At 53.5% G+C, this 9,905-nt stretch overlaps 1 long non-coding RNA gene and 2 other non-coding genes across 3 annotated transcripts; all 3 read right to left on the reverse strand.

Moving 5' to 3' along the window:
* Positions 1–603: 603 nt before the first annotated feature.
* LOC116420762 lies at positions 604–4,165 on the reverse strand. Its single transcript, XR_004231180.1, has 2 exons — positions 2,723–4,165; positions 604–2,271 (listed from the first exon to the last, which is right to left on the reverse strand). It is a non-coding gene; the product is annotated as an uncharacterized LOC116420762 (long non-coding RNA).
* Positions 1,806–1,955, reverse strand: MIR24-2 (microRNA mir-24-2). The gene has a single exon (NR_105693.1). It is a non-coding gene; the product is annotated as a microRNA mir-24-2 (primary transcript).
* Positions 2,133–2,282, reverse strand: MIR23A (microRNA mir-23a). Its single transcript, NR_105692.1, has one exon. It is a non-coding gene; the product is annotated as a microRNA mir-23a (primary transcript).
* Positions 4,166–9,905: the final 5,740 nt, after the last annotated feature.

The raw sequence follows: 9,905 nt of genomic DNA on the forward strand, positions 1-9,905 counted from the left end.
CTCACCCGTCCCTCATCCCCCTCATCCCTTCTCTCACCCGTCCCTCATCCCTTCTCTCACCCGTCCCTCATCCCCCTCATCCCTTCTCTCACCCGTCCCTCATCCCTTCTCCCACCCGTCCCTCATCCCCCCATCCCTTTCCTCACCCGTCCCTCATCCCCCTCATCCCTTCTCCCACCCGTCCCTCATCCCTTCCACCCCCATCCCTCCTGTGTCTCCTCAATAGTCTGCTCTCCCTCACATCCCCCAAGCACCCCCCACCCCCCAGCATCAAATTCCTCTGTATCCGTAGCCCCTTCTCCGACCTCCTCAACTCCACCCGTTATCCCTGCTGCTACCTCCATTTCTGCCGGCTTTCCGTCCCTCCCTTTCTCACCCACGTTATTCCCCCAGTTCTTTAGTCCGTTACCTTTCCTAGCTCCCTCAGTCTCCCAGCTCCTCCAGCCCCCGCCCCCTAATCCGGCAAAGCTTCCAGGCCCCGAGGACCTTCATTCTCGCAGCCCATTACCCAGCCCCACTTAAGGGCATGTCCGAATGGACCTCGGGAGCAGGGACCCAGAGTGCAGAGAAGGAGAGAACCAGAACCTCCTGAGACGCCAGGCCTGAGCTTGAGTAAACTTTAATCGGACCTCGGGTTTAGGATACATCATTCCTCTGCTGCCTGTGTCGAGCCCTAAAGTAATTCCAGTTTCCTATCTAGATTTTCAGTCCCTCCTGCATCCTCGTGTGGGGCCAGGAGCCCCGCTGCGTCCCGAACACCAGGCCAGTCACTGCGCCCTGAAGCCTGATTTGTGTAGAAGCAGAGTAGCCGGTCTCTCACAACAGGAACCACGGGCTGACGAAGAAAGGCTCCTACCTTTGTCACATGCGAACACTCAAAATAGAGGGAGTCGCTTCAAATACTAAGATGTCCTACGCTTCGGGGATGGAAGCAGGGGAGAATCAGAAATAGGTCCTCAGTTGGAAGTGGCAAGAATAAGGCAGCAGTGAGTTTATAGCAATAAATCCTGACCTCCAAGGGGTTGGAGAGTAACTTGAATGAACCAGTGTTCCTTTACCCCCCAAAGCACAGCCTATATCAAGAAAAAGTTCTTTGCCCTTCTCCTGTCTCTAGAGGGCAAAGTTGGTGGGGTGCCTTAGGAGGGGAGACTCCAGGAGAGAAGCCCAGGGCCTCATGCACAAGGGGGAGAGAAAGTGATGGGCCCCTGGGCTCCAATCTCATAAAGGTCTTCTGCTCTGGGGGGGGGGGGGGCCCATACAGTCCATGAAACTGGAGGGCCTGTTGGGTTATGACAGCTTCACTCTAGAAGCCCAAAATGGGCCCTTAATGGTCTCAGGGCAGGGATCTGTAGTTATTGTCTCTTGCATATCAATCCTTAGTAGGGAATAAAAGGTGGCTACTAGGCCTACAATTTGGGATAGAAAGGAAGAAACTAAGATAAGAGTGGTCCTTTGCTGTTCCTTGTAGCTTAGGGGACAGGTTAGGATGAGTGTCTCTCATCTAAATTGGGACAGCTGGAGAAAATAAGAAGTAAGAAGATACAATTTGAGCTTGCTGAAATTTTGCATAGAATGTACATTAGGCTCAGTGGGTCTCTGCATCTCAGCTTCAGCCAGGTCGTCTTCTGATCTCTCGTCTTTTACTGCAAAGCCGTGAAGCTGCCAAGGCAATTCTCAGATCTCTTTGGACACTAGAGACACATAGCTAGACAGTCAGCACTGCTGTAGTAGTTGGAGGCAGCACCTTCATCCCACCACTGGACCTGGGGGCCTTTCCAGCCTCCCACATTCTCAGGGTCATAGGGCAGGTGTCTCCAGGAGAAGGCCAGACTCCTGTTCCTGCTGAACTGAGCCAGTTTATCCAAAGCAACTGTGTTTCAGCTCAGTAGGCACAGGAGGCAGAGCCCAGTGAGACCTAGAAGCAGACAGACTGGATGAAGAACAAGGTGGCCAAGGGTAGGGGGGCAAGGGGGGCGGAACTTAGCCACTGTGAACACAATATGATGCTGACTCTGTTCACAAGGCAGCTAAGTCCTGCTCCTCAGGCCAGGCTGGGCTGGGGGGCCCACTCTTTTGGGCTCCATTGCCCCACAGATAGGCACCCACATGTGCATACTAGTAGTGGACCTGGCAGCTTCAGCAGCAGGGCCAGTGGTCAGTTGGAAATCCCTGGCAATGTGATTTGTGGCAGTAATCAAATCCCATCCCCAGGAACCCCAGCCGGCCAAGGCTCAGGGGTGCTGGGTCGAGGACCATAGAGGAAGCTCAGACCTAGAAAGGAGAGAACAAAGATGATGAAAACAAAGGAAAAACATAGCCGTTCACTCTGATTCCATTATACAGGGTAGTGTCAGCCTTCTTCCCACCCTCCCCAGCCTCTCTGGGCAACGGTTTCCTCATCTGTAAAATCAGAGGATTAGGCTAAGGGCCTTCTAAGGTCCCTTCCAGCTCTATCTCCATGATCCTGTGAACTTTCTCTGGCCCAGAGGGAATGCTTTTTACTAGCCTAAATATCCCAGCCTCTTATTTGGGATGAAGCCCTTTCCCCAGACAGGAGCTTGGGTAGTGAGGAGTGGGGAGTCCCTCTAGCTCTAGTAATCCAAGATCCAAAGCAAGGCCAAAGAATTCTTCCAGAGGTGCACATCTGTATAAAGCTCTCTCTGCAGGAAAAGAAAATCAGATGTGCAGAAGCAGCTACTGGGAAGAGGAGAAAATCACTGACCTCTAGTGAAGGTTGGGCAAGGCAGAGGGCACGCCTTGGAAGATTGGAAGGACCTAGGCTTCCCCAAATTCCTGGATACCAGCTTTCCCTTCCACTCTCCTGTGTTCCTGGCCCCCAAGCCCAACAAGTAGAGAACACCAGCCGAAGGAAAGCATGTCCTCCTTCTCCAGCTGGGCAGGCCAAACAGGGCTAGGGAGAGAGGAAGAGAAATCGGGCGGCAGGCAGGCAGGGTGAGGAAGTGATCTCACACCAGCTGGCGCCGTTTCCTAGAAGCCCAAAGAGGGGGAGGAAACCGCCAGGGCCTCCCCCCAGCTTCTGTCATGGTCCCACAGCCAGGCCTTAACCCTCTCCCTGGTAGAGTCTGGAGATTCATATTTAAAAGTATTCCTTCTTTAACATCTCCAAACGGGTCCTCTCCTTGCCTACAAGGTTTAGCTAGCATGCCTAAAGCCAGTAGAACATCTTTGCCCACAGAGCAAGGAGCAAGAGAGCCAAAGGCTGAGGGGAAAGCCTGGGCTTGGGGCACTCCCAAATAGCAACAGGATTTGGGAAAAGGGAAAAGGGAAAAGATACCCTGTAGCCCCTACCCTTCACCATAAGACACCAGCAATCCAGGACACTTCTTTTCTCAAGTCAGGTATTGAAGGAGCTGGGCAAAATTTAGTGCAGCCAGGAATGGGCTGGAAACAGACCCCCCAGCTTCCTCCCTCCTGCCTCCCAGCACCCGCCCTGCCCCAAGCTGCCTCCGGAAGTGAGGCAGCACATTGGTGTCCTGGGGAACAGAACAGAACGGGAAGGGCGGCCATCTGGCCCGGCCCGTTTCCTGTGGGGTTTCCCCTGCACACAGCCATGAACCTGGCCAAGGCCCACCCTGTCCCAGCAGACAAGACAGCCTTCTCCTCCTAAGCTCCCTACCCCTCACAGCCCTGCTCCACTAGACCTCAGTGACCTTGACCCTGGTCCAGTGAGATAGGACACTTGTCTCTACTTAGGCCCAGCAAAAAGGCAGGTGAGGACCAGGACAGGCACATAGGAATGGCTCAAAGGTGGCAGGCCCAGCGGAGAATGGAGGACGATTTAAATGAAGCTCCCAGGAAAGTCTGAAGAGAAAAGGCAGGACACAGGCGTGACCACAAGACAGTCTGTACACAGGCACATTCAAGGTTCCCCCTACTAGAGCTCCCAAGGATGAATCAGGGGCAACTTGCAGTGCTGCCTCCAAACCCTGTCCCCACATACTTTCCACCCACTCCCTGGGCTGGATTGGAAAATACCAAACCAGGCTCCACCCTGCCTTAGCCTGGCTGCCTGGGCTCGGGCCACAGGGCCAGGCCTGTCACTAACGCTTCAGACTAATGGGCTTAGATCCTTAGCAGAGACACCACAAAGCAGGAGCTGGGGCCCACACAGCAGATCTAACAAGGGGAACCCTCCTGGGGCTATTTCCCCAACCATTACCCTTCCCTTTAGAATGGGGCCTCTGACTGGAAATCATTCCCCTCAGCCTCCCTCCCACTGGACAGCTGTTGAAGTAGTGCCCCCCTCCCCCAAGGTGGAGTCTGGCCAGCCATACTGGAGAAGACTGTTATGCTGAAGAATAGAAAGAACCAGAATGGATGATCTCCCAAAAGGGAAACCTGCCTGGGTGAAAGGCAGAGGGCCTCAGGCTACAGTTACCATAGGGTGATGGTTTTGGTTTTTTTCTGAAGGGGGGTGGCAGGAATCACCATGGGGTCTGAATCACTGACTAAAAAGGAAAACCAGGCAAAGCCACAGCTCCCAATCCATCTCCACCTTCATGGTCTCTTGGCAGGTCAACAGAAGTAGGTTTCCCTTTGGAGAAGTGCATGCTAAGATAAACCCAGGACAGGTCTCAATTTGAGGAGTCCCCAATGAGAGGACTCCTCCTTCTGACCTACCCTCTTCACTGTCATGCCAGCTTCTGATAAACACCTAGAGATCTCAGGATCCAGCGTATTATTTGCTTCACTATCATAAGAGTCATATTCCCTGTCTTTCAGGTCAAATAGGACAGAATCTCTAGGAAGATTTTCCTAAGCCAGAGAAATAATCAAAACTATGCCCCATCCCCCTTTCCCTTAAGTCAAGAATTATAACTTTTAGAACCTGGCTTTAAGATCCAAAACTCGGGTGAGGCAATTCCTTAGGCTTGTGCCACTAGTAAAAACCAGGTCAGTAAAGTGTCCTCAGAACCCTGATTCCCTCAGACTTATCCCTCAGACCTCCTCCCACCAGGAAATCTCCTCCACAGCTAAAAGAAATATAAGACCAATTCTGTCTGGAAGGCAGGTTTTCCTAAGGACTCAATGCCACCAACATGTGCATGCTGAAGGAACCCTCCAAGTTCCAGCGAACATCCTAAGGAATCTGATGCGATCTTTGCCCAAGACCAGTGCTTGAAATGACCACATTCAAGATGTCATCAGCTCCCAGCATCTTATTCGGGTGATAACCCCTAACCAAAGATCTTAGGACCAATAGGGCCTCAGCTTTTACTTCTGCCTAAGGACACCAAGCCTTTCCTCCACTGACCACTACCTAGGATTTCCAGATTTCAGAAGTACCATCTTTGTCTGTGAGAAGATGAATTCAGTTAGCTTCTCCAGAGAGGGAACAGATGAGGAAACCCTAGGCTGGAAAAGATTAAGAGGACTCAAGCCTTGACACTCAATGCACTCTCCTTTCTATCAGCTTATTGCATACTTTCTACTTTACAGGTGAAGAACCCCAAGACCAGAAAAGTTCAAGGGTACACCTAAGATTACACAGTGAATTCAGGAACAAGCCACACCTGGACATCAGGATAAATTCAAACTGAGAAAAAGAAGTCCAACTATCAGAAGGATGGGGTTGGGGGTAAGTGGTTCTCAGTGAAGTTTAGAGTCCAGTCATTAGTAAAGAATAAAGTTCAGGGTACACTGGGTCTGGGATTGCTCCCAGGAATGCCTCCCTCCTCTGCCACCCAGCATCCTTTTGTGCATGCTATAATAAGGATGTGATAAAGGGAGAAGGTTCGCCATCCCAACAGCTTTATAGAAGACATTTAGAAAAAGTAGGGTGTGGTTTTGTTCAAAGCTAGCTTTGGGATCTACAAAAGTCTATTACCCCCAGGGTGGATGGAAGGGTAGACTGCCTCCCCTCCTCCACTCCCTGTACCAAAGAAGCCAATTAACCCACAGGCTTGGGGGGACGGGAGAGGCGGGCATTGCAGCTGTATCCATCTCAGAACATCTGGTCTCCAGTTGTGACAGGCAGCGGGTGGGCCCCAAGGTGTCCAGAGCTGCCCCCTAAGGTTGATGATTTTAGTGTCAATGTTCAAAAAAAATGTGCACCAAAGGAAATTAGGTCCATGCAGACCCCACCCCCGAAGACTTGCCCTGTCATGTATGTGCTCTGTGTGTGTCAGGAGCCTGGCATAGTTTCCCGAGGGCTGACCCTGTAAATCAGAGCTTCTGAACAGGGAGTTGGGGGTGTGGTAAGAGCAGGGCAGCTGGGGAGCAAAGCAAACCTCAAGGGGGCCAGCAGAGGGGAGAAGCAGGAAAGCCTAAGCTTGAATCCCAGGCCCATGTACTCCTAAGTATGTGAATCCTCAGTGTGGGATCAGAAAGCTGTGTCTTTAAATCAAGGAGAGGTGCCCCAGCACCCTCCCCCTGCCTCAGAGCCCAGACAGGAAAAGTTGCTTTTCCTTCTGGGAGAATAGGCAGAGAGGGAGGGAGTCTGGAGACTTGGGAACTGGGGGTGGGGAGAGGAGTTAAGACAACCCGAGGCCCCCACCCCTGCCTCAAGACCCAAAGCTGAGTTCTTTATCCCCAGTCATATCCCTTGTCCCCAAGTGTCCTCCAGCACCCCTCCTCCCAACAGCAGGAGAGTAGCCAGAGCTGAGGCCTCTACAGTGATGTACTGAATGGATCCATCCGGGCTCTCATACCAGGGTCCTATTTTAAACAAGGATGTCATGTGTTAGGGTTAGCAGTCAGTCTGGGGCCAGGGTTAAATGATCGGGTTTAGGTCACTGATCAGAGTTTTTCTCTGTGTGGGCCACGTGGGGATTGAAATCTTGGCCTCGACCCTCTTCCTTCCTCCACCTTCTCCATTATCTATACTCCAGGACTAAGCTGGTGTTAGGGCTCCAACACCTGTGGAGCCTCTTTCTGGACACCACAGACAGGACCTTCTTTCCTGTCTTTGAACCAGCCCCTTCCCTCCATAGAGAAGAGTGGGGACCTGAAAGCACGGGTGGATCATCTTAAACACTGAACATCCCTGGCTTCTCACTGGAATGCCCGCAAGAGAAGACACCCCATCCTGAGAACCCCCAGCTTGGGGCCTTTAGGGGTGACAACACCCCTATACTTCTGCGTGGCACTTGGACACAGTTAAGATGGCACAAGGACGCTCATTCTCCCTTTGCAGATGGAGAAACAAACTTAGAAAAATTCAGTGATTCTAAGTTCAAGGTCAGATAGCTATTGTCAGAACAGGGATTTGAATCCAGGTCCCTCCAAATTTTTATCACCCCACAATACCCTGAAAAGAAATTTTTCCTCCACAGGCATCTGGACTTGAGGGGAACTATTTAACAGCCTATCTGGGTTCAAGCCCAACCCCTCCTGGCAGGGAGCTATAAGCACTGCTCTCAATCCTGACCCCCAGGAGTTGAGAACTTGGGTCAAGTTGACTGAAGAGGTGTCCATCAGTGGACTTTAGTAGACCACACCCAAGCCGCGACCCAGCTGGATTTGGCCTGGGAGGATTTTTGCCTCTCCAACCCCAAGAAAACCCAAGACACCCACTCAAGCAGTAACTGATCCAGTCTTAAGTCCGTGGTGAATATGGACAAATTTGGCCCATGATGCACTTGCCACCTCCCTCTACAGCCCCTCTCAAGCTCATACCTGAACCAGCATTGCAAAAGCCCCCACCTGACCCCTGGTGGCCTAGTCATGCAGAAAGACACAATTACAGCACAAATTGACTCGTCTCCAGGGTATGGGGGGTGGGGGAGGGAGGGTAGGAGAGGAGGGTCCTGTTGGGAGAAGGCTCTGGCTGGAAATTCGAGAAAAAGGAATGCTCAGGGCAGCACTGACACCCCCTTCCCCACCCCCACACCCGCATCGGGTCCTCAGAGGAACCCAGAGGAATACCGGGGATGGAATCTCCCTACACCCTCAGCAGCACATCCCCCCACCCCCAGATTCCTGCCCCAAGGCTTTTGCGCAACGTCTGCCCCTTCTCACAACCAGTCCCGGCTGGGTGGGGCGGCCCTTAAGAACTTGAAAGGAGTTGGGGCCGTGGATGGGGGAAGGGGCCAATGCTTCCGGCGCCTGGGTGGCCCCCAGGAGAACCCCAAGTTCTTTAAGGGCGCGCACCACACTGGGGTCTCTTCTGTCTTCAGGCGCCCGGCCAGGGTTCCAAGACTGGCGGACCACGCCGCCCGTCCCGCTAACCAAACGGGGGGAGATCTGGCTTCAGGCGCCCGCGCCCATGCCCTCCTCCCCCGCAGTCTCGGTGCCAGCCCGGGACTGAGGACCGTGCCAGGGGCGGAGGCGGGAGGGCTAGGGAAAGCGCCCAAAGCAGGCGAAGGCGCCCCGGACATATTGCCCTTTCCTTCCCTGCCCGCCGCCCTCCAGGGAGCCCACACCCTTCCCGGGACAGCCACCCCCCCCCCCCGCCCGTCCCCATACCCACCTTTGCCCCACCAGGCCTTCTTGGCCTGGCCCGACCCGGCCTGGAGCCCGTTCCTCCCGCCAAGAAGTCAGTCCCGGGAAAAGTAGTGACGGCCGCTCCCTCTTCCACTTACCGGGCCGAGACTCCGAGCTCCCAGAGCGGGCGAACAAAGTAGGAGACGGACGGGCAGGGGGCAAACGGGGCGGGGGGGCGGGGGCAGGCCTAACGACTGGTCCCCACCCTAGTTACTGCCTGTCCGGCTCGAAGGAGAAATCCTTTTTAAAACCTTCGCCGTCTCCTCCCTCCTCATTACCGCCGGGGAGAGGGAGAAGGAGGGAGCCGGGAGGGAGGGGTGGGGGCGGGACAGGAGGGGCGGGGCCGCCGCCACTGTCCTGGGGACCCAGAGCAGAGCCCGCCCCCTGCCTCCGCTGTACCGCGCCCCTCGGGCCCACGGCCCAGCCCGGGACCCAGTCCTCGACCCTTGTGGCCAGCTCTGCCCTGCTCTCCACTCCTGTCCCTGGCCCTGTTCCTTCCCGGGTCCCTTGGCCAGTGTCTTCACCTGAGCCTAAATTTGACTCCGACTCCGTCACCAACTTTTTCTCTGCCTGTTTCTGTCCTCGCGTCTGTCAACCCTCACTATCGCCGTTTTTACTTCTACAGATCTTTCTCCCCGTCCCTAACTGCCAGCTCCTTCCGTATCCCCAACTACCACAGCGGAAGCTCTGTCACCACCGCGGCTGCCCTTGTCCCCCTTTCCCGAGGCTTGTGGATAATTGTCCGTTTCAGTTCTTTTCCCCACCTCTGTGCGACCACCGTTGCCCACAGCTTTTTCTTGTCTCCATTATCCATGTCCTAAACTCTATCTCTAGTCCTAGCTCTGTCCCAGTCGCTCACTCTTTCTTTGTCCCTTCCCCATTCTTTCCCTGCTGCCAACTTTCTCCTCCCAAATCCTGCAATGTCCCTCTCCCTTTTCCCACTGCCTTGAACCTGCCACTGGGGGATGGGCATGGTTGATTGTAGGGGTAAGCGTTGCTCCTCCTTTCTTAACCCTAACATACTCTTTCCCGGCAAATTATGAAACCCATGTTTCCTTGCTCTTCAAAAAGGCACCGTCCATCCTGGCCCAAGGACTCCAAAAGTGGTCACCAGAGCACAGTGGATAGGAACCTTCTGTAGTCTGGGAAATGTACAGGTAATGGGAATTTGTATTAGGAAGGGCTCTGAGCCTATTCTCTTTGACTAGTCCCAATGGACCTTCAGCCTCCTATCCAGCCTGATATTTCATGAGCGGAGGACCATAAATCTAAAAGTGGAAGAGACCTTAGCAACCATCAAGTCCCAGCCTTCTCATTTTACAGATGAGGAAACTGAGGTGGCCAAAATCTCCTTAAAGAACTCAGTGACTTTGTTCATCCTCTACTAATGCTGATAGAAACTGCTCTGACCCAAAAATTAATCACCCTGCAGCCAACATTTTGATGAAATAGTCCAAATT

This window comes from Sarcophilus harrisii, chromosome 1 (assembly GCF_902635505.1).
Source record: "Sarcophilus harrisii chromosome 1, mSarHar1.11, whole genome shotgun sequence".
NCBI classification, from domain to species: Eukaryota; Metazoa; Chordata; class Mammalia; order Dasyuromorphia; family Dasyuridae; genus Sarcophilus; species Sarcophilus harrisii.